Source organism: Canis lupus, chromosome 24 (assembly GCF_048164855.1).
Source record: "Canis lupus baileyi chromosome 24, mCanLup2.hap1, whole genome shotgun sequence".
Taxonomy (NCBI): domain Eukaryota; kingdom Metazoa; phylum Chordata; class Mammalia; order Carnivora; family Canidae; genus Canis; species Canis lupus.
The window spans coordinates 16,050,195-16,077,156 of record NC_132861.1 but is presented as its reverse complement, the minus strand read 5'-3'; the positions used below and the strand labels follow the sequence as shown (position 1 = coordinate 16,077,156).

The following is a 26,962-nucleotide window of genomic DNA, read 5'->3' as shown; positions in this document are numbered from 1 at the left end:
ATTGCTTTTTTGTTATTGTTTAGCATTATGTTTTTGAGATTCCTTCATATTAATGTGTACAGTTGGAGGTCACCTTCACTGCTGGACAGTTATCCCATTTTATGAATATACCACAATTTCTCTAATTTTTTACCGTTCATAGCCTCTAAAAGTCCAATTTGTGACCGTTACAAACAACCCCAACATTGTCATGAGCATCCCTACGCTTATCTCCTTGTATGTGTGTTTGTGTCTCTGAAGTAGTATCTAAGAGCACAGCACACGTTCACCTGTGTTGGCATACCAAACATCAGTTTTCTGACACTTCAGAACCTCTCAGCCATCTCCAGGAAATCTGATTACACATTCTGTCCTGGTGTCCCTGCAGCAATCAGCTTGGTGAGTTTTGCTCAGCTGCCACCAGCAGAGACAACTTCAGGCAGTTTCTGCCTCTACTGCTAGCTCCTAATTTCCTCCCTGCTTCGAACTCTGATGAGGCGCCATGCTGGCCATGAACTCTACCTTTCTAGCTGTTAGGCCACATGTAACCTGAAACCATAGGGAAGTCAGCTCCCCATGGGGCAAACTTGAATCCATGGGGAGCTGGAGGAAGGAGGGAGAGAGAGAGAGAGAGAGAGAGAACCAGCAGGCAAGTTCACTCTCCCTACCCACTGCAGAACAGCCCAGTAGGTCACTCAGAGAAGCAACTCCCTCTGCTTTCCCTTCTGTCTCCTTCCTTCCTGCTTCTTGGGACTGTGCTCCCCAGTAACATGTGAGCAGAGCTTTGCCTAAAGCTCTCTTTTCCATAGAATCTAGACTAAGATTCTAGATAAGGCAAAGTTCTATATTACTGTGGTTATACCAATTTTTTACTTCCACCAGTAAAGTTCAATTGTTCTACAACCTCTTCAATACTTAGTATTACCCAACTTTTAAATTTTCTGCCAGTCTGGGGAATATCAAATGCCATCTTTCTGTGGTTTTAGTTTTCATTTTGATGCTCACCAATAAGGGTGAGCATTTTTTTATGTTTTGGGGCTGCTTGTTGTTGAATATATTTTACTATACTGTCTCTCAGGTTTAGTGAATTGACCACTTAGTATTTTTTTTTTTTTATTGGTGTTCAATTTACTAACATACAGAATAACACCCAGTGCCCGTCACCCATTCACTCCCACCCCCCGCCCTCGACCACTTAGTATTGTTACAGGCCAGATACTTGGCTTAGGAATCTTAATAATAAAGTGGCTTTGGATTCATTTTACCTAAATATCTAAGTAGAGGAAAGTCTGATATTAAAAATTAAAAAGATTTCTGATTCTGAAAAAAATGGAGTATTAGGAACCAGAGTTACCATCTCACCTTAAAAAATACCAAACAGCAATAATTTTTTTTTAAAAATCTGAAAATATGAAACAACAGTTTTCAAACATTAAAAATCAGGCAATACGTGAGAGTGATCCCAGAGAGACAGGAGACAAATTCAGTAAGCCCTTTGGGGTACCTGGTAGACTCAGTCAGGAGAGCATGGGGCTCTTGATCTCAGGGTCATGAGTTCAAGCCCTAGGTTGGGTGCAGAGTTTACTTAAAAAAACAAATTAGGTGAGTTTTGATTGCTCCAGTGAATGCCAGGAGAGAGCTAAGCTACTGGACAAGGAGGAAGGATCCAGACTCAGTCTAGAGATCTCCCTGAATTGAGATGGAATTGTGTTTTCAGAAGAACATGGTCCATACACTTAAAATTACAAAATGCTGCTGAGACAAAAATGAGAGATATGCTGTGTTAATGGATCAGAAGATTCAACAGTGCTAGCATGTCGGCTCTTTCCAAATTGATCTAAACATTCTATATAATTCCAGTCAAAATCCCCACAGTCTGGGGCACCTTGATGGCTCAGTTGGTTAAGCAACTGTCTTTGATCTTGGGGTCTGGGATCAAGTCCTGCATCAGGCTGTCTACTCAATAGGGAGCCTGCTTCTCCCTCTCCCTCTCCCTCTTCCCCTGTTTGTGCTGTCTCTTATGTGCATGCTCTCTCATGCTCTCTCTCAAATAAATAAATCTTTAGGAAAAAAAAAATCCCATCCTTTTTTTTTTTTTTAAGAAATAGAAAAGCTATTTCTAAAATAAATAGAAATACAAAGTAACTGAAATAGCCAAAACAGCCTTGAAAACAAAAGTTGGAGGGCCTCTAGTACCTAAAAAATTGAGAGTATACAAATAGACTCATACATACATAGTCAATTGATTTTGACAAAAAATGCAAAAACAATTCAATAAAAAAAAATAGTTCTTTCAACAAATGGTGCCAAAACAAATAGAAATACATATGTTTAAATTGGCTAAATATATATGGAATACATGTTTAAAGGTTAAAAAGGTTAAAGGAATACATATGTTTAAAGGTTAAAAAAAAACCCTTACTTATATCTCACATCATATATAAAAATTTATTGAAATTGGATCATAGCCCTAAATGTAAAATCTAGATATGTAAAACTTCTGGAAGAACACATAGAAGAAAATCGTTGTGACCTTAGGTTAGGCAAAGGTTTCATATATATATAACACTGGAAAAGAAAAGCATAATCCACAAGAGAAAAAACTTGATAAATTGGACTTGATAAAAATTAAGAAATTCTGCTCTTTGAAAGACACTGTTAAGCCACAGGCTGGGAGATAATGTTTGTATATCACATATCTGATAAAGGACTTTTTTCCCCATAATATATAAAGAACTCTCAAATGCAACTATTTGGAAACAAAGAATCCAATTTTAAAAAATGGGCAAAAGATTTGGATAGTCATCTCACAAAAGATATATAGATGGCAAATTAGCACATGAAAAAAATGCTCAGGGGTGCCTGGCGGGCTCCATCAGTGGAGCACATAACTCTTGAGCCGCTTTTTGGGTGTAAAAATCACTAAGAAAAATATCTAAAAATTTTTTAAATGTTCAGCATCATTAGTTATTGAGGAAATACAAATTAAAACCTCTCTAAGATGCCAACTGGAATGGCTAGAATTTTAAAAATTCACCATACTAAGCATTGTTGAGAATATACAGTAACTGGAACTCTCGTTTACTGCTAGTGGGAATATAAAACGATACAATGACTTTAGAAAAGTTTGTCAGTTTCTTAAAAATTTAAACACATCTACCACATGACCCAATCACTCCATTAGCAAGTGTGACCACAGGAAAGAAGAAAGCATCTATCTGTTCATGCAAAGACCTATATGTGATGCTTACAATGGTTTTACTTGTAATATCCAAAAGCTAGAAACAACACAAGTGTCCATTCATAGGTGACTAGATAAACAATAGAATACAAAGCAACATTTGATCTTATAAAGGGGAAATTATTTGGGGGCCCCTAGCTGGCTCAGTCTGTGGAACAAGCAACCCTTGATCTCAGAATTGTGGATTTAAGTTCCATGTTGGGTGTAGAGATTACTTTAAAAAATAAAATCACTAAGGGGGGAGGGGTTTTATTTATTTATTTAGAAGATTTTATTTATTTGAGAGAGAGAAAGAGTACAAGTGTAGGGGAGGTGCGGAGGGAGAGGGACAAGCCGACTCTGTACTGAGTGGGGAGTCCAATGTGGGGCTCACGTGATCTCAGATCATGACGTGAGCTAGTGTCAGATGCTTAACCAACTGAACCACCCAGGTGCCCTGGGGGAAATTATTTTGATACATGCACACGTGCACACACATGCAAAGAATACTACTAAGTAATATAAAGGCATGACCTAGCAATATATTCAACGACAGGAATAAATCTTAAAATAATGTTTAGTGAAAGAAGTCAGACAAAAAATACTTCATGCTGTTTAATTTCTTTTATGTAAAGTTCTAGAAAATGCAGACTAATCTATAGTGATAGGAAGCAGATCAATGTTTGTCTGGAAATGAGGGTATGAAGGTGAGATAGATTACCAAGGGGCATGAGGCACTTTTGGCAGGAATGGATATAGTCATTGTTTTTATTGTCATCATTTCATGGGTGTGTACGTATGTTAAAACTTGCCAGATTGTACACTTTAAATATATGCAACTTATCCTATGTCCATTATACCTTAATAAGTTAAAAAAAAAAAAAAAAGCAAAGATAAAACAAAAATGGTGACCATTTCCACTCATAATATTCCTAATTTAAACTTAGTGGATGTTTAAATAGACAAAAAATAATTATTTTTTTAAAGATTTATTTATTTATTTTAGAGAGAGAGACTGCAAATCAGGGGAGGGAGAGGGGAAGAAGCAGACCCCCTGCTGAACACAGAGCCCAATGTCAAAATTAGGAGTCTGACCTTTAACTGACTCTGCCACCTTGGTGTGCCTAAAAAGTATTACTTTTAGGTGCCTAGGTTTTTCTGCTAATCATAACTGATCTTTACAAGAGTGATTAGAAACTTAGAACTAATACGACTTATTCCATTTTTCACTGTTCTTAAGAGAAAGAGCAAGAACTCTGAGCCACATTTTCTTACCCATAAAATGGGAATAATAACACCTATCTACAGGGTTATCCGGATGGACCCAATGTAATCACAAGGATCCTTATAAGATCCTTATAAAGAGAGAGAGGGAAAGGATAGCCAGAGAAGGTAATGTGACAGTAGAAGCAAAGGTTGCAGTGATGTGCTCACTCACTTTGGAGGAAGACACCACAAGCCTAAGATTGCAGGTGGCCTCTAGAAGGTGGATTCTCTCCTAGGGCCTCCAGAAGGAAAGCAATTCTGCTGATACCCTAAATTTAGCCCAGTGAAATCTATTTTGTACTGCCCCCTAGAACTATAAGATAATAAATTTGTGTTGTTTTAAGCCATTAAGTGTGTGTTTTGGTAACATGTTACAGCAGGGAGAAGAAATTAATATATTCATAATCTATGCACAAGCCTTCATTTCCTCAAAGACCACCATCAAGGGTCTGTTCTCTTCTAGAATGAATATCTCGATTCCTATGCATCTCATAGACACCATATTGACCTGTTCAGTATCTCTGTACCTCTCCACTTAACCTGCTCTCCAAACTCACATGCCCCTCTTCAAAAAGGAAGCTCAGGTGTGCCTGGGTGACTCAGTCAGTTAAGGGTCTGACTCTTGATTTCGGCTCAGGTCATGATCTCAGGGTCCTGGGATCAAGCCCCACATCAGGCTCCACACTCAGTGTGGAATCTGCTTGAGGATTCTTTTTTTCCCTCCTCCTCTGCCCCTCCCTGAACTTGCACTCCACACATACATGCTCTCCCTCTAATAAATAAATACATCTTTTTTAAAAAATGAAAATCAGATATGGAAAGAACACATGCTATTAGGAGTCTGATCAGTACTAGGAGTAATGGATCACTGATTCCCATCCAATTCAAGGCAGCCTCACTCTTAGGAATTCTCATGGCCAGAGGATGAACGTTTTCATTTTTTCCATGTTGGGAAGGCTGCCAATTTGAATTTCTGTGCCTTTTGCCCTATCCTCTCCTCTTTTCAGACTTAGATCCTTTGTTCTCAGTTGCAAATAAATATGCTACTTAACATCACCTTCTTCATTTCCCTGCCTTTCACTATCTACATTATTTTTTCAGTGGATTTTTTTTTTCCAGTGGATTTTGGTAAGAAGAATCAGAATGATCCAGATCACAGAATGTGATTATTATAAACATGAAAATGCATATCATATAAAGATGAACATAACACCACATATTTATTACAAAAAGAAAACCTCAGTCAGCCACAGGATTGCATTTTTTGGTGTTGATATTGTCATCTTATTTTAAGGCCACCTGCCCAAGCTGATTGCTTTCTGTGGCTCTGCATCTGGGCATGATTCATTTCAAGTTATCAGTATAATCAATGTTCTAAAAATAAGCTAGAAATAATAACCAGTCTAGAAACTAAGACCCAGTAGTGCTGATGTTAATGTCAAACCGAGTTAAATAGAATTCATCCAAGGACAACACTGAACTCTCCTTGGATCTGATCAAAGCAAAGTGGAAAAACAAAATAATCTTTAACTCATATGTGTTCAAAGATCAATTCTTTCTTTGTCTTTCTAGGAATCAGAAGATCAGCCATGAATGATAAATCATTTTAACACATAATTTTTCATAGTTTTCCAAAAACAAATAAAAGATTGCTATATATCCTATGACTACCAAGGTTTCTCAACATTGGCGCTATTGACATTTTGGACATCATTCTTTGCTTAGGGGCCATCCTGTGCATTGAGAGATGTTTAGCAACATCTCTGGTTTTTACCTTCAGATGCTAAAAGCATCCTATTTCATACCTCAGGACAATCAAAAACATCTCCAGACCCTGACAAATGTCCCCTGGAAGCAAAATCACTCTTCTCCCCATTGAGAACACAGCTAAACTAGCTCACTTATTTAGTAACAATTAAAGCAAACATTTTGTAGATTAAAGCAGATACTTTAAATTTACTTTCTCCCCATGTAAATTTACTTTCTAATCTGCTTTATATTCCTAAAATGTAGGGCTTGGTTACAAGCTATTTTCTACATAATTCCAAGGAGTTATAGGAGAAAATCTATTGCTTGTTGCCTATTACAATTCTACTTTTCTGTATCCCAAAAGTAGTACTCAGAGACACCAGTTTTGCAAAGCGAAGCAATCAATTAATAACAACTAAATAAAATTTTAAAAGTCACTCTACATTCATTTTTCCCCTCTTTGTCATTACTCACTGAAGAACAGGAAGCTCCAACATTTCCCACCTGTAGCCATTAAAGACAGGCTCCCAATTATGTATGGGTGGGGCCTTTCCACCACTTGGAGGATCACAGAATTCACCTCTGAAAGATGCCTTCAGAATAATGTTGGCCAACCCTATATGTGAATCTTCTCAACCATATCTCTATTTTTATTCGGATAGAAAGTGCTGCCTTTATTAAGAAAGACTCCAACATCCTCTAGCTTTCACCCTAAGTCTGCTTTCCAGGGCCACGGCAGAATCTGTCAAGGTCCTCCTTGGAAGGAAGCTCTTAGAGATGTTAGTGTTCCATTCATGCTACATTATGTTTCAAATTCTTGACAACTTTATGACATAAGCCCACATAGGACCTTTTAAACCCTAGTTTTGCCAAAAGTTTTTTAAAGGTGATTTTGTAAGCCAGTATTATGGGTATTAAGCCCCTAATACATTTTATAGTAGTGAAATTAGAGAATGTTTCCATTAGAGAATTTTTCCAAGTTGAAGTTTATGGTGCCAGGAATACACCTCCTTTACCCCAAACTGCAGCAGCCTGCCCCAAACCTGCAAGAATGGGCTCTGACTCCAAAGCTTGGCCATCACCTCATTATTGAGAAGAAGGATGTTTCGTTGTAACTGCTTGTTACTCGTCAGGAAAAAAAAAAAAAAAGACTGAAGAAGCATGACACACTTCCCACTTCTCAGACTCCAGAGAAGCATCCCCCGCCTTCCAAACCACTAGTGCCTTGAACACAGTAAATGAATTTAATTTCCTAACGAAATCTGTTGTTCAAATATTCAACAATCTCACCCTCAAGCAGCATAAATATCACCTGCTGTGAGTAGGATTGGTTTTGCAGCCAGATGAAGGGGTTCTCTGGGAAAGCACCCAGAGACCCCATCAGAGAGGGATCCACCAGTTTCTCTCCATCTTGCCAGAAGATGGGTTTTTCTAGGTAAATTCTTTATCTTAGCTTTGTGGGTTTGAATCTATGGTTCAAGAATGTAATATAGGCAGTCTGTGAGGAGGGGCGGGGGATGGGGATGATAAATGCACATCCTATCGGTTCCCTGGCTGAGAATGTCATTAGCAGAATCTGGCATCAAGTACTTGGCATCCATGAAACAATGTCAGCCTTCTTGAGAGGTGGTGTTATCTCTTATTTGCAGACAGGCCTTATAGCTGTAAATTGCTGACAAGGGAAATATGCCTGATTTTGTGCATAACACATTGTTAGAAATAACAGCATTTTAATGCAATTTACACCAGTCCCAGACTACTTAGTAGCAGATCAACCAAAACCATTAATAAAAATGACCACATTTAGTAATTTGTCATCCATCTAAAGCTGTTGCCTTGAACTATAAATGCCACTGACCCCGGGATACTCTGTCCTTCTCCAGGAGGCAATAAATTGTGTGTAATTCTGCAGGTGCAAAGTATCAGGCTTAGGATTCTGATCTGCCATGGCAGGACACGCTTGGGGGATTCTATGTTCATGGCCTTTCATAGAGCTGGCTCATTTCATCCTCTATGTGGCAGCTCAGGTCGCTGACTTTTTAAAACCACATCTTTCCTAGTGCTTTCCACTCTTTTCTGAAAGCGCAGGTGACACCACTGCACCTTGTCAGTAGATAATGTGGCTAAAAGTGAGACATCCTACCTTGATATACAACTAAAGAGTCCCTTTGAGAATTGCACTTTAAAAATTAACACAGGTTCCAAGCAGAAAAACCCGAAGTTAGGCAGGGCTATTCTCAGACTTAAATATATGCAGCCTTCTGGATCTAGGGAACTTGAGTACACCTAGTAAAGACATTAATTACTATAGTCAAGAAAGAACCAAAAAGGGAGGTAATGGTCAGCAATGGAAAGAATGCAAACTGGAAGAAAGAGTATAACTGTACGTGAAGGAGGGCTACATCCCAGACATCTGCTATCTCGCTGAGGGGCCACAAACATATGAGGAACAATAACTGACATTACTGAGCACTAAGCAAGTGACAATTAATTCTTGCTCTGAACACTCTTTATATATTAACTCCATCTTCTCAACAATTCTAGAAGGTAGGCTCTGTCATTAACCATCTCAATTCTGCAGATGGGTAAACTCAGGCATGGATGAATTAGAGGAAGGCTCACAGCAGGGTGGCAAAGTTGGGATGTGAGGGGTCCCATATATGACACCATCCAGCCTCGCGGCCCCTTTCTCCTGCCCACATGCTCACAAAGCCATCTTCCAAGTACAGAACCAGGCTCCACTCCCCACCTCTGTTGGCCATCGGGTAGGAGGGGTGGGGGGTAGCTATCTATTCCTATCTATTCCTCTAAGTGACAGTCTCAGATGGCAATTAGTCCTCGTAGCACTCTGGCATCTTCCTCAGTCCTATGCTTGGCCAGTCTGAGCCCACACCTGAAACAGAGGGTCACTTTCTCAGTGCTGACCAATCACATTTCTAACACCTACAATGCTACAGAGAATTTGTCCCAATTCTCAGTCCCAACCACTTGGGAACCTTTTGTTGTTGTTGTTGTTGTTGTTTAAAAGATTTTATGTATTTTTTTAAAGATTTATTTATTTATTCATGAGAGACACAGAGAGAAAGGCAGAGACACAGGCAGAGGGAAAAGCAGGCTCCCCACAGGGAGCCCGATGTGGGACTCAATCAGGCCTTGAGCCAAAGGTAGCCGCTCCACCACTGAGCCACCCAGGCGTCCCTAGGGGACCTTAAGAATTAGAAATGCTTGGAGAGCTTTTAAAAAAGGTCCAATTAGGAGCAACCCGGGTGGTTCAGCAGTTTAGTGTCTGCCTTCGGCCCAGGGCGTGACCCTGAAGTCCCGGGATCAAGTCCCACGTCAGGCTCCCTGTATGGAGCCTGCTTCTCCCTCTGCCTGTGTCTCTGCCTCTCTCTCTCTCTGTGTCTCTCATGAATAAATAAATAAAATCTTAAAAAAATAAAGAGGTCCAATTATATCAGAATCTTTGATTGAGGGACCCAAGCGTTGGGATTTTTTTTTAAAGCTCCCCATGTGGTTCAACAGGCAGCCAGACTGAGAACCACCTTGCCTAACACTGCTTTGCCGCAAGGACCTAACCAGCTGTGTCCATCAGGTTTCTCCACAGAAACAGAGCCAATAGGAGATATCTACCTATCTATCTACCAATTGAGAGAAAAACTGATCTATTATAAGGAATCCACTCACATGGTCATGGAGGCTGACAAGTCCCAAGATCTCCCCGGTGAGTCAACATGCTGGAGAGTTGATGGCATAAATTTCAATCTGAGTCCAAAGGTGAGAGAAGACAGATGTCCCAGCTCAGAGACAAGCAGAAAGAGCAAACTTCCCCTTGGGTGGACTGGATGAGGACTACCATACTGGGGAGAGCCATCTGCTTTACCCTGCCCATCAATTCAAATGTTAATCTCTTCGAGAAATAACCCCATAGGGATCCCTGGGTGGTGCAGCAGTTTGGCGCCTGCCTTTGGCCCAAGGCACGATCCTGGAGACTCGGGATTGAATCCCACATCAGGCTCCCGGTGCATGGAGCCTGCTTCTCCCTCTGCCTGTGTCTCTGCCTCTCTCTCTCTCTCTGTGTGACTATCATAAATAAATACAAATTTTAAAAAATTTTAAAAAAAAGAGAAATAACCCCATAGAACACCCAGAACAAAATTTAACCAAATGTCTGGGCACCCTGTGGTCCAGGTAAGTTGACACCTAAAGTTAACCATCACATCAACCTTCAAAGACAGTATCTTTCTGTCTCAGAGTGTTCTTTTAAAATGTCTGTACTGTACCCAGTAGGTGTGTGCATATTAAACTCTAAAAGGTTGGGACACCGGGGTGACTCAGTGGTTGAGCATCTGCCTTGGGCTTGGGGCATGATCCTGGGATAGAGTTCCACATTGGGCTCCCCTGTAGGGAGCCTGCTTCTCCCTCTGCCTGTGTCTCTGCCTCTCTCTCTCTCTCTCTCTGTGTATCTCTCATGAATAAATAAATAAAATATTTTTTAAAAACACTCTAAAAGGTTATGTTGCCATTTTATTCCTAGGGCATCTACTGTCAAGTTAAATGGTCTCCATACCTTTCCAATTACACATCCCTATAAACAAATTTTAAAAATTCTATATGTCCCTATACACATGTTTTATTAATTTATAAGTTAGGTTGTTTCAACTGGATAAAGATACATGTATATTCTGATATATACACACATGTGCATGTATGTGTATGTTTGTGGGTATGTGTATACACACATTCTGATCGGTCTGCCCACCCCAAAAGGATTACTCGTATAGATACTACATTTGTCTCTTTGGTGACAGGGTTTTGTATTGTCCATTCTTTTTTTCTAAAGAAACATGGTATCTCTTCATCTAGGCTGTTGAACACTTAAGCTTGCTTGTAGGTCCAGCATTAACACAATGCCTGACACACACTGGTATAAATGGCAAGTAACCATCAAGGCATGCTGGTCTTGATAGAAATCCTCATGCAGCATTATAAACCAGTGGCTGGCACTATTATTTAGCTTTTGCCATGTGCTAGAAGTACTTTCATACATGTAGCAGAGACTTCTAGCAGTGATTTCACCTGGACATACCAGACATGTTTCTGGGTACTCGACAGCCCCCAGGGTCCAGCCAAAGGAGTGTAAACTACAGAGGTGCATGTGCCATGAAACCAATGAATCTCGGCTGCAGGGCCCCATCTGGGCCTTGTAAGGATCTGTAGCAATTTGGTCACAGGCCACTTTTTTTTTTTTAAAGGTGTCTCCCAAATGGTATTCTCTCCAGGCCTCATATCTGCCACCACTCCTGCCAACACCTTTCCCCTGGCCTGTGGGTAAGTCATCCAGGCCCTGGGGGCCTGGAAATCACCTGTTGAAGGTGCTAGAAGCTTCAGGAACTGAGGTCCCTGCAGACTGTGAGAAAGGAGCCACCCACCACTGACCAGGAACATCTGCCTTCCGCCGTTAGTGAAACAGTACATTTTTCCTGCATCAAGCCACCAGAACATTGGGCTTTGTTTCTTGTAGGACTTAGTGTTACTCTAAGACACGACGCTGTTATATTTAATCCTAGCAACAGCCTGTGTGCCTCATGTGGCTCTGAAGCGGGGCCTTCTGTAAACTGCACGGGTCACCCAGCTGGAAGCAGCTGGCTCACCCCAGGCCATGGCTCCTGGGCACTGAGGGGGTGTGCTGTGTCCAGGGCTCGGAGCACCTGGGTCAACTCCAGCTCTCTGCCGAACACTTGGGGAGCATCAGGGAGTGTGCTGTGCCTCAGTCATCCAGCTGCAAGTGGGCCTAATTATTTTACAGACTCTGTATCTTATTGCAAAAGCTATGTGGAATAATCCAGGTAAAACACTTAGCAGAGGGCTTGGCTTTAAGAACATTAGCTCCTATCATTACAATAACCATGTGGTCATCATGACCATTTCTTCCTCCTGTTCAGGGTCACTATATATATTTACACATTTCAGTGTATTAAAAATCTTCATTCCCGGGCAGCCCCAGTGGTGCAGTGGTTTGGAGCCGCCTGCAGCCTGGGGTGTGATCCTGGAGACCCGGGATCGAGACCCGCTCCCTGCATGGAGCCTGCTTCTCCCTCTGCCTGTTTCTCTCCCTCTCTAATAAATAAATAAATAATCTTTAAAAAAATAATAAGATTTTTCTTCTCAAAAACAAAACAAAAACTGCATTCCCCAACACCAACTAGTACAGTCTCTCTGACCCAATCTTCTATAAATAGAGGTCACACAGTATTTTGAATATTCGGTTCTCCTGGTATTAAGGAATGAGATGAATATTTACCTCTTAAACGCTTGTCCTCAAAAGTGGTGCCTTTGATCCCAATGGCAACATGAACTGTACTACAGTTACAATCCCCTCTCTTTTTCCTTGTTAACCTCGCCATGAAAACTAGTTCTATTGACCTATGGAGGGAGAGAATAAAATAACAGCACAAAGACCACTGGTCACCGGGAAGCTGGATCACACTAATTTTGCAGGGGAAGCCCGGCAGAGGAAAAATTTCTTATGACCACGACATTCACGGTAAATTTCCAAGGAGAATTGGTGAGCAGGAGGGATGCCCTTCAAGAGTGTCTTAAGCTCACGATTTGCTTGCTTACTTTAGACAGAATCCACTAAAGCAGGACCTTTATTATTTTTACTCTACTGCATGCTAAGTCCCAAATCAGCGACTCTGTTTTGCAAACACGGGATTCCTTGTCCTGAATCAGCCCCAAACCACACTTACTTCTCAAAAAGAGGACGTGATGGTATTAAAAAAGAAAGGACAGCAGAGACTCTCTTGAAGGCTATACTCCAAGGCAATTTATGTTATGCTCAAAACCAATCCCCTCCTCACAGACCACAGCTGGGACCTCTGCCCCAAACCTGAACACCCCAACTGCCCTCAGGGAGCTCCTTCCCTATTTGGGACTCTGCCCAGAATATTGGCAGGTGCCCTTTGTTTCCCAGCTACCCAGTCTTGACCTTGAGCAAGTCTTATGCTCAGTGTCACACTCATGAGGCCAGCATGCCATTAAGCAAACAAAAGCACAGCTAACCTCACCCACTTGCTGCACAGATTTCAGAATTTGCAGGGAAGGCATTCAAGGTTTCAATATGTAACATATTATCACAACCCACTCACACATAGCAACACTCCATTCCCAGAAGACACTCTCTTTCAGCTCTTTAGGCATCTTTCAACAACCATTCATCACACTTATGAGCAATCAATGTGTTTAGTTGTGGGGGCAATGGAGACATGGTCCTGCTCCTTAGGCACTTACTGTCTGGTGGGGAGCACTTATTTGTACAAGGAAACAGGCCCTCCAAGTAAAGGGTGGTCAAGTAAGATAAATATTCAGGGGCCCAGGAGAAACCCCTGACTCAGACTCGGGGAGTGTTGGGCAGGTCTTGCTGGATCAAGAGTGAGTAGGAGTTTTCCAGGTGGAGGGGGTAGAGGGAATGGAACGGGGGAGAACATTCCAGAAAAGTCAAAGTTCCCGGGACACCTGGGTGGCTCAGTGGTTTGGCGCCTGCCTTCTGCCCAGGGTGTGATCCTGGAGACCTGGATCGGGTCCCACATCGGGTTCCCTGCATGGAACCTGCTTCTCTCTCTCTCTCTGCCTGTGTCTCTGCCTCTCTCTCTGTATCTCTCATTAACAAATAAATAAAATCTTTAAAAAAAAAAATGTCAAAGTTCCCAAAACATGAGTGTGCACCCTGAGTTTGAGAAACTGAAAGATGACAAAGGGAAGAAGAAGTGTAGAAAAAAGGGTGAGTGAAGGAGGCTCGAGGGATAAGTGAGAGCTGGTCAGCTCGCCAGGGCGAGCTGACCTTGGAAGCCCTGTTAAGGAGTTTGAGCTTTATCCTAGGGGCAAAAGGGCACCATCAAAGGATTTTATTTTTAATTTAATTTATTTTTTTTAATTTTTTATTTATTTATGATAGTCACACAGAGAGAGAGAGAGAGAGGCAGAGACACAGGCAGAGGGAGAAGCAGGCTCCATGCACCGGGAGCCTGATGTGGGATTCGATCCCGGGTCTCCAGGATCGCGCCCTGGGCCAAAGGCAGGCGCTAAACCGCTGCGCCACCCAGGGATCCCTCATCAAAGGATTTTAAGCAAAGATGTGCCAATCTGATTTGCATTTCATAAACTTCGCTCTTGGCTACAGATTATAGGACTACTGAACAGGGACAACTCTGGAGACAGAAGATGAGCTGGAGGTTGCTCCAGTAACCCCAAAGAGCTCCAGTGGGGGTCTGGACACGATGATGGACATGGGGACCCAGGCTGGTGGGTACATGGTAGGGACACTGGCAATAAGCCAGCTGGATATGGAGGAGAGTTACAACTGCCTTAGAAAATCCACATGGGAAGTTGAGGAACTGAGGACGAGCTTTGTGGGTCCAAGGAACATGAGTCCAGAGTGGGGCCTATTGACTTGGAGGTATCCAGGATGGGGTATTTGGATTAGCAAAATGAAATTTAACAATATGCTATTTTGTTTTGTTGTTGTGGTGGTTTTTTTTTTTTTTTTTTTTTTCAGTATATACCAAGCTATTTATTACCTTGGGTTTTTACATCTACCTTTTGGAAGATGAGTAAATCCTAAACAGCATTAAAACACATGGTGAGAAGTTTTTATAATGTTCTCACAGCGATACACTTTCTTCTGAATATAACCTCTTCAATAAAGCCTCCTACAGCATCAGATGGTCTGTCCCCTCAGTAAAATGTATTGTCATGGAGCCAGCATTTGGTCAATGGTGTTGAAAAGCAGGTTCCATTATTCTTAGACAAAGCTCCTGTTTCACAGCAGAGCTCCAAAAAGTCTCCAAAAGTCTCCCGTAAGCTATATTAAGGATTCCAAACAAAAGCAAATTTTTCAACAACAGCCAATATAATAGCAGAGGTGGTGGGGGGGATTCAATAGCCCAATTGAGAAATGAACAAAGGAAATGAAGATAGTCCTGGGTGGAGGGAAGGCCCTAAAACTCCCAGAGTTCACTCAAGATAAGAGAAATGGAGATTGCAACTATTCTGAGACACTCTTTTCCACCATAAGATGAACAAAGATGATGGGCAGCCCAGGTGGCTCAGTGGTTTAGCACCGCTTGCAGCCCGGGGTGTGATCCTGGAGGCCCGGGATCAAGTCCCACGTCGGGCTCACTGAATGGAGCCTGCTTTTTCCCTCTGCCAGTGTCTCTGCCTCTATGTCTCTCATGCATAAATAAATAAAATCTTAAAAAAAAAAAAAAAGATGAACAAAGATGAAGGAGTTTGGTAACACTCTGTATTGGTAAAGAGGTAGGGAAACAGACAGCTTCTAAAGAGTGTGTAAAATTGGTATAATTTCCATGGAGGATAATTTAGTAATGGCCTCAAATTTAATATACCTATAACATTTTTTCCAGCAAATCCATTTCAAGAAATGAGTTTAATAGATATACATGTATGAAATGGTTTTAGTTCACAATTATCCACTGAAACATGGAAATAACCTGACCATCAATAGGAAACTGGTTTTTGTATTGTTATAACCACAGAACAGAATACTATGCAGCCATCAAAAAAGATGAAGGAAAGGAGAAACAACCCAAATGTCCCTTGACAGATGAACAGATAAATAAAATGTGGTATATACATACAATGGAATATTATTCATCCATTAAAATAAAATGAAATTCTGATATAGACTATAACATGGATGAACCTTTAGGACATTATACTAAGTGAAACAAGCTGGACACAAAAGAACAAATATTGTAGGATTCTACTTGTTGGAAGCAGCTAGAACAGCCAAACTAGAAGAGTCAAATTCGTAGACACAGAAAGTAGAATGGTGGTTACTAGGGGCTATGGGGTGTGGGGAGCTGTTGTTTAATGGGGACAGAGTTTCAGTTTGGAATGATAAAAAAGTTCTGGAAATGGATGGTACTGATGGTTGCACAACAATGCAAAAGTACTTAATGCCACTGAACTGTATGCTTTAAAATAATAAAATTTATGTTATACATATTTTACCACAATAGAAAAAAGAATGGAGAATTGCTTTATGTACCGATAAGGAATAATCTCCAAAATGCATTATTCACTGAAAATGAAAGATCCAGAATAGCATGTGGATGATGTCATCACTTATATAACAAATAGAGAGGGGATAAAAGAAATTATATTCACTAACACAGGTCCAGACTTCCTCTGAAGCATATGGAAGAAGCAGGTAATACTGGCAGCTTCCAGGGAGCTGGTGACATGGAAATGGTAGTGGGGTGGAAGACAGGAGAAGACAGGAGGCGACTTTTCAGTAGATGCTGTTTTCTACCCTCTAATTTCGCAGCACATAAATAAGTTACATATTTTTTTAAATTCACACAATTTTTAAAAATTAATACACTTAATTTTCTAAGTAAAATAAGAGTTTTTCGTGCTTTCCTGCCATCTTTCCCACTATGAAAACCCATGTTTTAAATCATCAGTTTTTTAAGTTAGATTTTTAGTAAACCAGCGGGATAGATCTTTTTGTTCAATTAGCAAATTAAACCATCAAGAACACTAATGTTTAATATGAAACTACTTGAATAAAAATAACTAATGAAGGATGTTGTTTTCTATCATCTAATTCATATATAGCCTTTAGCCCAGCTACTTGGGTTATATCTTTCCCATCTTCTCTCTTTTTTTTTTTAAGATTTTATTTATTTATTCATGAGAGACACAGAGAGAGCGAGAGCGAGAGTGAGAGAGAGAGAGAGAGAGAGAGGCAGAGACACAGGCAGAGGGAGAAGCAGGCCCCATGCAGGGAGCCCAATGTGGGACTCGATCCTGGGTGTCCAGGATCAGGCCCTGGGCTGAAGGCGGTGTTAAACCGTCGAGCCACCCGGGCTGCCCCAATCTTTCCCATCTTCTCATAAGCTGTTTGCATAAATCGGATGCCAGTAAAAATTCCAGAAGCACCTTTCCCAAAGAAAGAGCCAAACAAGGACACTGGGAAGCACTGTCCCTACCCTCCTTCCAGTCTGCTTCCGTAGCTTCTGTCCTGCCTGGTGCCTTCCATTCAGTGGCTGGGGACTTCTGCTGTCTCTTCTCCTTTACACCCATCTAGTCATAACTAGCACAAAGTGCCTGCGATTAAAATCTGCAGGTATAATACTCATCAAATCTTGATCATGTTGTCTCCTATTGCCTTTAGAAGAGGCAATGTGACTCCTAAACTTCTGATTAGAGTTCTAGTAAAAACTGTATTTTTACTAGATGGACAGAGACTCCATCACTGGTCAACATTCTTGGAAAATTCTTTCACTTTTCTCAAGTTTAATAGGAAAAGAATCTTAAGTCATTTTCTGAAGGAATTGGCCCTTCTTTTTCTTTTAAAAATAGTTTCTCACTGCTAGTGGCATTCTAGTTTTTCTTATTATCCTCAATACCTTTAGTGTACGGCTTGCAGTGTGGCTGTGAAGACTGGCCAATATGAAATTAAAATTTTTACATCTGTTATTTATTGTGGGGGGTAAAAAACTATTTATACTTTGGATCATTAAAATACCAAACTTTTCCAAATCCAGAGCTTTTAGCTCCTAATTGGTGAACATTTAATTGCATAGCCAAATTCTTACCGGCCAAATCATGTCTTTTAGGGGTAAAAAAGTGCTTCATTCAGTGGTTGACTGTTCAAGTTGGCTCAACACAAACATTGCTGGAACAATGATTTGTTTGGGCAGATTCCCAGAGCTGACAGTGATTAATATATTTAATTGTAAAACTGCTTACACTTTTCTCCAGAGAATATATTCCCACAGAGGAACAGTTGATTTCCACATTATTTTAACTATCTTCCAACCCACTAAAAATGTGAGTATAAGTAGTGTGGTTCCTAGCTTTCAAGTCACAGACATATTTAAGAGATAGATGGGAAAAAATTGTTCTCTTTCTTTTTTTTTTTCTCTTAAGCTTTGATCCACTAGTTCATTTAAAATATAAATTAAAATACCAAAATTTAAAATTTTTCAGAATTTCATGTTATGCTTCATAGTTTACACTATTTGTAAATATGTAAGTATTTACCCTATTACATATTCTACACTAAATGATAATTGTACTTCACTTTGTTTTGTTGCAATTGACTACACAGGGATATCCTTCTAAGTTCCCAATCCAAAGAAATTACGCGTTTGGGTTGAGGATACATCCTGTGATATTCGACTTGAAATATAATATAATCACAACAAAAACAGCCTCAAAGGACTGTGACATTTTATGGCACTATGACTGCTGTATAGCCTGATGGCTTCTCAAAGCTGAGAGCTCACAGTCAAGACACGAAAGCCAGGAGCATCCAAAGACAATTACATTTTTACAAAGCCATGAACCGAGAGTATGAATTAAGAAAAGCTAGTAACTTCTCACCTCTAAAACTTTTCCTGGACTTTCCCAACTTTGTGCATGAAAACAGGTTGGTAACATTATCACTGACAGTTATAGTCCCATAGGGTCCCTGGAAAACTAATGGGTGAAAAGGCACAGGACTGAGCATTTGGGATTCTTAGAGAAGACACATTCCATTTCAGGCTGCCTTTTAGAAAGGACAGGATTCCAGACAATAAAGAGCCTTAGAAATTATGTAATCAAGTCCCTCCTCTTACAGATAACAAAATGTAACCTCTGGGAATTTGGCTTGCTAAACATTTCTTAATTGGTATTAGACACAAAGCTTACATGCACATGTCCTAACCCTCCACTGATGCTCTTTGCTCTTACATTTGGCCAGCCAAATAAAGTTCTTGTTGCACTAATCTTCACAAACACTTAGTGCAATAAAAATACATTTCACTTGTTTGGAATTTGGCATATATTTTCCTTAGCAATAGATATACAATGACTATGTCTCGGAGCCAGCCCCAAATACTGAATGCATGCACATGAAACAGTGGTATGCTTGAAAAACAAACAAGCAAACTTGTTTTCTTGTAAATCTAACACTGAACTGAATGTATGTTCCGCCTTGAAAGGCAAGGAACAGAGGCATCTACACTTCCTACAGAGGACCCCTCCAGCTCCAAATCCCTGCTGCTCAGCTGGGGTCCAGTGGGTGAGGAGTGTGAAGCTTGGGGCTTCCGGAGGATAACCCCAGGGGGTACTTCTGTTTCCGGAGCTGGCTTCCCAGTTGCCATGTTTATTTTCTTCCCAGGCTTGAGATAATGACCACTTGCTGCTGCCCTATCTTCTGTCACCATCTAGGGTTCTGGACCAGTGTTTTTCTCCTCTCTGCCCTGCTGTTGCCCTCAACACAGTCTCATAGTCTTATGTTGTTGCCACATACCTTTCTGTCCTTCAAATGTACACTCAAGCAGTGTTTTTATGGCTTGCCAAGGATTTACAACTACTCTTAGTGAGGGAAGAGATTAGAAATGGTTGTCTCTTCTGCTCCTTCAACCCTAGCCCCTTCTTTTATTTCCTTCAAATGGTGATGAGTTTCCTCCAGGTGTATAAAGGCTTAGAATCCTGTGGCCAGACTCACCCAGGTGTAAACACATTCAAAGATAGGATTTCTTGAGCATCCTTACCGGATTGAAGCAAGACTCTGAAAGCCAAAAAGGGCCTGGGCTTAGGGGGTTGGGAAGATGAGAACTTGAAGGAGATAAGCATCTTCAAAGCCACAGAGAGGAAGGAGGATGTAGCTCCCTGGCCACCCAGCCCCAGCTGAGGCTGCCCTTTGTCTAGCGGTGCACACAACAGAGCTTTCCTATTTTCATGCCTGTTTACCCGGAACTCCAGGATCAGCTACCTGAGGAGAAAACTCATGATACATCTTCTTATGCCCTGTCAGCACTGAGTAGATAGTAAGTGATTGATAAATACTTGCTGACTGCCTGGGAACTTTCAAGCCACTTCAAGGGCATGATTTTCTTCAGTAACACAGGGGAGTGAAAGGTATTTCACTGTACCAAAATCTGGAGAAGTCTAAACAGCCATGGACGGTAGGTTTTCCTTACACATATCTTTGGCACTTTTCTCCTAATTTAAGGGGAGTGCCTCTGAGGCAAACTTTTAATGAAAAAGTGTCACAGAAGTAGCTATGAAGCAGGTCAACCCACCTCCTGGACCGATGTCAGCCGAAACGCACAACTGACCAGTTAGACCAACATCTGGCTCATATCAGGAAAAATACATAGTTTTGCCCTTCAGGGACTTACACTAACTTTCAAAGCTGACTTTTCAAATTCCAGGCACTGGCATCAATCCCTTTACTAATTAAGTATGCATTGCTCTGAGAAATAGGCACTCTTTTTTTGGCTGGGTAACAATAGCTATTCCACACAAGAACCTGTTTCTGAAACCACCCATCATGGAATGGAAAGCTACTGGATCACATCCAGAGAGTGCATTTCGAAAGCTTCTGGTATTTCTTGAAAAAGCTCCACCAAGTATATTGGATGCATATTCTTCAGTAGGGATATTTCAGAATATAGTCCGGAGCCTCATACTTGACGTAAATAGGATGGTCCCCAAAGGGAACAAGTCAGGAAGGTGCCATGAAGACATAAATAACAACTCCACAATGCCAGATGGTGAGGGGTAGCTTTTGTGGGACTAATAGAAACAGATTCCTAAAAACAATGGACAGAGTTTCAGTTCAACTTACAAAAAAAGGGCCAAGAAGTGACCTATAAAAACTCTTTTAGCAAATCACAAGATATTGCATGAAGAAAAGTAGACAGGTATGTTTCAGCCTTTTCTGAAGGCTGAACGTGAAGTAATGAAGGAAGTCAAGGAAACAAAAGTACTTTGAGATTCTGATGACTGGTTAGATACAGAAACTTTTATTATAGAAGACTCTGGAATCTTCTTTGGCTGTCTTGAAACACAGCACTGATTCCTACCTTTACAAAGCAGTCTCTGTGCTTTGAGCAAGGCGCTGGCCACAAGACTCACAGGCTTCCCCCTCGCCCCTGTTATTCTATGACCACAGCTTTTTAATACTTTGAGTCTTTGCAACACATTCCAATTATAACTTTGTAAGCTGCTCAGTGCCTCAGAGAAAACTTTCAAATTCTTCTGGCTGCCTTTTACAGTCTGAAGTTTTACGCTGAACACATCTTATTTAAATAAGCTAGAAAAACCATTCAGATAGGTCACCCTAGCTTAGCTCCATGGCTGTGAGGGTTGTAAAATCTATGCTTCATTGTCCTCTCAGTATTGTGTGTTCATTTTTACTGGATTCATCACGGTACACGGGGAGTGCATAAGACTGTAGGACTCAAATTGTATGCACTCCAGAGCTCAAAAAAAGGCAGAGAGATAGGTTAGACCTAGCTGGCAATGGGATTATCATCTGCTTCGTCTGCCCTTGTCAAAACTTGACAAGGCTTGAAGCTGGCCCTCCAGAGGTGAGAGTGAAAATAAAGTATGAAGCAAGCTAAATATAGAAGAATCCAGTTCTGAATATCTTCTCATCTTCTCTTTTTTTCCCCTTTGTACATCCAGTGGAATACACTGATGTAAAAAAATTGCCACAACTTGCTCAAACATTTATTTGTGCCAGGAGAAAATACTCGCAGGAAGAAAGCAACTGCAATAGGCCATGTCTTCAGAATAATAGATCAAGTTCACTTTTCCATTACGGACTGAAATGAGTTCTCCCCAAGTTCACATGTTGAAGTTCTAACCCTCCCTCCGAATGTGATTGTATGTGGAGACAGGGCCTTTAAACAGGCAATTCAGGTAAAATGAGGTCATGTGGGTGGGCTCTAATCCAACAGGACAGGTGTCCTAAGAAGAGATTAGGACACAGACATATGTACACACAGAGGAAGAGAATGTGAGGATACAGCATAAAGATGGCCATGTGCAAGCTAAGGAAGAAAGAAAACAACCCCACTGACACCCTGACTTGGGACTTGCAGCCTCCAGAACTATGAGACCATGAATGTCTGTTGTTTCAATCAACCAGTCTGTGCTACCTTGTTAGAGCAATCCTAGCAAACTAATATATCCAGGGCTCCTCACTACCAATTGTGGACACTGGTTCCTTCTTTTATGAACTTCATTTCACTGTTTCCCTTCACTTTCTTTTACCCTACTGAGCATGTCTTCCTTTCATTGGCCTTGACTCTGTCTATACTTGTCTTTTAAAAGAGGGTCTCTTCCCTTCTGCCCAGATGTGAAACCTTGGAAGGCATCTTACATCTGGCATCCCCGTGTCTGTCTAGAGGCTTGGTTCCCGAAGCATCTAGTTTTCAAGAGCCTAGTGCACAAAATCATTTGGTATCCTCTCTGGCTGACTCTGACCACGTCACTCAACTTCTCTGAGTTTCTATGTCTTTATATATTTAAAAAAATAGTAATGGGAATTATTGCATGGGGTGGTTGTGAATTTCAATTCAGACAGAACATTGGAAAATGCTCTTTTATTTTTTTTAAAGATTTTATTTATTTATTCATGAGAGACACAAAGAGACAGAGAGGCACAGACACAGGTAGAGGGAGAAGCAGGCTCCATGCAGGGAGCCCGACGTGGGGCTCCATCCCACATCTCAGGATCACGCCCTGGGCCGATGGCAGATGCTCAACCGCTAAGCCACCCAGGCGTCCTCGGAAAATACTTTATATACTAATCACTGTGGCTCAGTTTTTCTATTGGTAAAATAGGTACTGCCTAGAAGTTTGTAGTATAGTACCATGAAAAAAACAGATCAGCAAATAATTAGAACTTTTGTGACTCTTGATACTATGTATTTTAAAGGATTATTTCTACTCTATATTTCATTGGCCCAATAAAATTTACTTTTGTTTCTCCTGCCACTTAATATTTATGAAGAATGTTGTACTTGATACTGAAAGATGGGTTCTGAACACAAAAAAGACCTGGTTCTTGCCTTCATGGATCCTGTAATCTATTTAGAAAAATATTTTTTATAGTAAAATACGCTTATAAAATCAGTTCACAGTGGTTTTCAGGGTTCTGATCAGGTCAAATCAGGTACCTACCTGAACTCTCCAGGACAACTACTCAGAAAGCACTTTCCAACTATCATGTACTAAAGCCACTGCCAGCAAAAGCTAATAAATCTGATTTAAAAGATTTAAAATTAAGAAAGGTAATAAAAACCGGAATGCTAAGTAGTGTATTTTACTTTAAACAAATCTAATTCTATAATTATTTATAAAATAGAATGCTTTCATAAACAAGTATCTCTAATATTCTTAAAACTTGATTTGAATAATCAAATTCTTTGTTTTTCATTAGCTCCTCAGGGACCCCTGAAAATAAGATAATTGACAATAGCAACATTCCAGTAGAAAGAACATATACTCTTCAGAAATGCAACTAATATTTGACTTTAGAGATATCTGACTTTGAAAACATCTCAACCAAAAAGAAAACCACATAATTATTTTTAGATATTTATAGTCACTATTAAGAATGATCCAAATACAGTAATTTGGTAGGGATATGGGGATAAAAGATTTAACGCTTCAGAAGCAGCATGTCCTAGCAGTCATATTTGGATTTAGATCCTGACTTTACCACTTACTAACTGTAAGACCTGAGGCAAATTACTGTACTTTCCAAGTCTCATCTTCCTCAGAGTTTAAATCGGTCCATGAATAATGTGTGCATTGCAAAGGCAAAGGTGATGGCATAGATGAAGCACAAAGCTCAACTCTGTTCAGATCAGTGGCAGGGGATATCCTGGGTGCAATTTCTATATAAGAACATATCAGAATGGATTTATAGTTGCTTTCTAGCCTTTTCCTCTCCCTAAACTGTGAATTTTTCTAATTCAACTTTGTATGTCTCTCTCACCACTTAATCCCAAGTCTGGCTCTATACATAGGCACGGGGGGCTCCATCCCAGGACACTGGGATCATGACCTGAGCTGAAGGCAGACATTTCACTGACTGAGCCACTCAGGCGTCCCCACATAGATAATTTCAAATCAGAGGCATGAGGGGCACCTGGGTGGCTCAGTGGGTTAAGCGACCCACTCCCGATTTCGGCTCAGGTCAGGATCTCAAGGTCATGTGATGGAGCCCCCACGTGGGGTTCTGCCCTGAGCATGGAGCCTGCTTAAGATTCTCTCTCTCCCTCTCCCTCTGCCCACCCATCCCTACCCTCGTGCACTCTCTCTAAATAAGTTAATTAATTAAATAATTGGAAGCAGAAAAAGAAATAAATCAATGTGTGGAATGCAGCTTATGAACTATTAACAGATCAGTATCTTTGACAAACACAATGAAAATCTGAGAAACAAACTAAAAACACCAAAAGATAGCTTTAGCTATAATAGGATAAATGGGAAAGGCAGGGAGGGTGTAAAAATACTACTGTAGCTGTCAATCACTACTCTGGAAAAGAGCATTCAAATTCCTTTCCAATATTTTTTCTGCAGTGTATGGCTAAAACAAATAATCTTTGAGATAATAAGCCAAAATTATCTGGCACATTTACATGTAAGAAAATGTCCAGTGAAAAAAAGATATTCTCCTTCAAGCTTTGTGAAATTCGTGTCTTTGTAAAACATGTTAAGATGCAACTGTTTGAACGTTTCACACTGTGCCTGCTACCTACTGCATGTGCTTTTATTTTGCAAAGATTTTGGTCACTATGTTGGAAGGTTGAAGGCCAATTCGTCTGCATGCATCCAAACCGGGTTCCGTATTTTTTTAATAATAAAGGGACGCCTGAGTGGTTCAGCGGTTGGGCCTCTGCCTTTGGCTCAGGACGTGATCCTGGAGTCCAGGGATTGAGTCCCGCATCCGGCTCCCTGCATGGAGCCTGCTTCTCCCTTTGCCTGTGTCTCTGCCTCTGTGTGTGTGTGTGTGTGTCTGATGAATAAATAAATAAATCTTTTTTAAAAAATAAAAATTAAGGAATATCCTTCAGCTGATGCTATATGAAACAGAGTACTTATTGTTATTACTTTAGAAAGGAGTATTTTCTAACTTTTCCATGCCTTCTATCAGACCACAATCCAACATTTCGAAAGCAGAGGACTACAGCATTCAGCAGGTGGTAGCCTGATTGCCTCACCGAAGGACAAGTGTCGGCCAATACACTTGAGTTAACGATCGGGGCGAGACAAAAGTTGGCTCATCTTGGGGAAAAGCTCCCGAAGATTTTGCATCCCCCCCCCTCCCGCGCCCCTCCGTCGCCCGGCAACCCAGGCACGCCGTGGCTCGGCCCCGCCCCTGCTGCCATGGCAACGCGGCCGCGCCGGCGCGCGGGCTTTGTGCTCGGGGCGCCGGGGGACCGCTCGGCGCGCTCGCCCACGGCACCTGCTGGGCACCAACTTTCCCAACCTTCGCCGTCCAACGGCTCTGCCCGGCTCCTCCCCAGAGCCGCCGACCCCCGCCTTCTCTCACCCTCGTTTCCGAAAAAGCGTTACACGCGCACAGGATTGCAGCCACCTGCTGCTGGGTGGTCCCCCCTGCAAACGTGAGGGAGAGGGGACAGCCGGCAAAGGACACCCACTTACCTTCCTCAGCATCCCTCCACGATGGCAGGGGGCTCCCCGGGAGGATCCGAGCATCCCGCGCCGAGCTCAAAGTGTGAAGGAAGTCTCGGAGCAGCCGCGCGCAAACTTGCACCCGGGCGAGCGCCGCCCCCGGGGCCCCTGAGCGCCCCTCATTTGCACCACAAAGGGCGGGACCTCGGGCCCCGCCGTCGGGAGACGTTAATCCGGCCGGCGTTGGCCTTCCCGGCGGGAGTTCCCTGCGGCTCCGAGGGGCTGCTCAGATGCCACATGCCCCCGGCGAGGGCAAGGGCGCTGACCCTCCTCCGGGCGAGGGGCTCCCCGGGCCCGCGGCTCGGCCGGCGCGCAGGTCGGCGGGGGCGCGGGCGCAGGGCGGGGCGGCCGGCGGAGCCCGATCCCGCGACCCTGGGTCAATTTCCTCGCAGGGCTGGTCTCCCCGGCTCCGTCCCCGCCCCTCGCGGTTGCATATTCATGAGAGGGCGGAGTCTCTCTCCATCGTTTTTGAATCCTCGGGGTTGAGGAAGCCGAGGGAAGGGAGAGGAACGGTTTGATTTGCAAGGAAACGCTGCGAGAAGAGGGTGGGAAAATAACTGGTAACCTAAATAAGCAAACGCAGGACCCCTATTTCACCGGTCGCATGCGCGTACACACACACACACACACACACACACACTCACACACTCTCACCATTTCTCAAAGCCTGAATTGGGCAAAGGAGATTTCAAGACGGTCCTGACTAAATTTCTTGCTCCTAATTATACTATTAGACTAACTGGTGTTGTTTGTTTGTTTGTTTGTTTGTTTTTCCCCGAGGATTTTTAACAATGATTTGAACCGTGTGCTCTTCATACCGAAGAGAGCGGTTGAAAATTTGTATATACAGACCCCGCTAATTGCATCCATTCTATTGAACTGCATCATCATTGATTGGCACAGCCCTCCACCATTCCCCCCAAAAGCTAGATATTCTGATCTATAAACAGTCAAGTTGCTAATTGGAACCCATTTTCAGAACATAAAAATAGAGTAAGAAAAATGATAAGCCCTAGGAAGTTCACTTAGGGGACAAGGACAGTCTGAGAAGCAGTAAAAGCCATTGGCGGGGAACTCTTACCCAGACAAAACAAGCAGCCCTCCAGAATGGTTTCTCTTTCCTACCAGAAATTTCCACCAGGAGAATCATCACTAAAGCACAGCCTGGAATTCAGATCCAGTCTACCACTTAAGGTACAGGTAGTTACCTGGGTAAGGTGATCTGAATGG

The 26,962-nt window shown here is 41.8% G+C and overlaps 1 long non-coding RNA gene across 1 annotated transcript in view; it reads right to left on the bottom strand.

Moving 5' to 3' along the window:
* Positions 1-25,969, bottom strand: part of LOC140615813 (uncharacterized) — a 66,960-nt gene extending 40,991 nt beyond the window's left edge. The window contains exon 1 of the long non-coding RNA XR_012016293.1: positions 25,703-25,969. This is a non-coding gene — a long non-coding RNA (uncharacterized lncRNA). The remainder of the gene's footprint in view (positions 1-25,702) is intronic.
* Between the last annotated feature and the right edge of the window lie 993 nt (positions 25,970-26,962).